A 739-nucleotide genomic window follows, 5' to 3' on the forward strand; every position below is an offset into this window, starting at 1 on the left:
ATGCAAGAGAGTGACGCGCCGGGTGGGCAGTGGTCTCCGGGTCGCCAATGGAGCCTTGCGTCGCTCGGAGATCGAACTGCCTCGCGAGAAAGATAATTTTGGCAACGGAAAACCCTCGTTAGGGAAGATCCAGAGTTGTTAAGGTAATTCAAGGTAATTAGGGTGTGTGAGAGCCAGAAAAGGGAGATGAGGAAAGGGAAGATGGGGGAAGAGGGAAAGGGAGGAGAAAAAGGGGTATTTGATGAGGATTATGAGGTTGGTAATGATGATGATGATAACGATGACGATAAAAATAATGATAATAGTAATGATGATAATAATAGTAGTAATGATAATAATAATAATAATGATGATGATGATGATGATGATGATGATGATGATGATGATGATAACAGTGATAAAAACAACTACGACAATAACAATAACAATAAACAAACAAAAGAAATAACATCCCCTTTTTCCTTCTTGACAAGGATTACGATCCTCATCTTCTCTTCACAGCATTAAGTCAAAAAAAAAAAAAAAAAAAAAAAAAAAAAAAAAAAAGTAAAAAAAAAAATCCACTAATTTGGGGATTTATAATAGTAAATCCCGATTAAGTGATTCAGACATGAGATTGGATTACCTGTAATTCGATTAACGGCGAATAAAAGAGGCGAGGATTATTTCTAATATTTTGATGGTGATCATTTATCTCGTTAATTATGTCCCGTCTAGAATTATTATCATTTTCGTGAGG

The sequence above is a fragment of the Penaeus monodon genome, chromosome 9, assembly GCF_015228065.2.
Source record: "Penaeus monodon isolate SGIC_2016 chromosome 9, NSTDA_Pmon_1, whole genome shotgun sequence".
NCBI lineage: Eukaryota > Metazoa > Arthropoda > Malacostraca > Decapoda > Penaeidae > Penaeus > Penaeus monodon.